Source organism: Marmota marmota, unplaced genomic scaffold, assembly GCF_001458135.2.
Source record: "Marmota marmota marmota unplaced genomic scaffold, marMar, whole genome shotgun sequence".
Lineage (NCBI taxonomy): Eukaryota > Metazoa > Chordata > Mammalia > Rodentia > Sciuridae > Marmota > Marmota marmota.
Window position 1 is genome coordinate 1542025 of NW_026000243.1, and position 465 is coordinate 1542489.

Sequence of the window (465 nt, forward strand, 5' to 3'; positions counted from 1 at the left end):
TCTGTGTAAGGTTCTGGTTAGGGGTGTTACGGTCTAACCTTGGAGGTAACTACCAAAATAGAGGTAACTACCACTGATGTAAAGTTAGAGGTCTGATGCTTGGCACTTGGTGAATACCCATACGTGGTCAAGACTACTTTTTTGGCAGAGTGTGGTCTGGGGAAAGGGCTGCTAACAAGGATGATGACAATTTGCAGCATAGGAAATCAGACATTGAGGAGCACTCAGGCAGCTCTCTGGTTTTCTCTGAAGGCCTGAGCTGATCCTGCCCTGGTCCAGGCACTTGCTTCACAGTATTCTATTTTGTCCTTTATCCCTAGGGTCATTCTGTAAGTGAAGCCTGTAGGTGTGTGAGAAATTCTTAGAGCTGCCCTGCTTGGTGAGGAATAAAACTGAAACCACCACAGGTCACATCTGTGCTCTGAAGTCACATGGCTGTTATGCTAGAGTCAGCTTTAAGTTCTG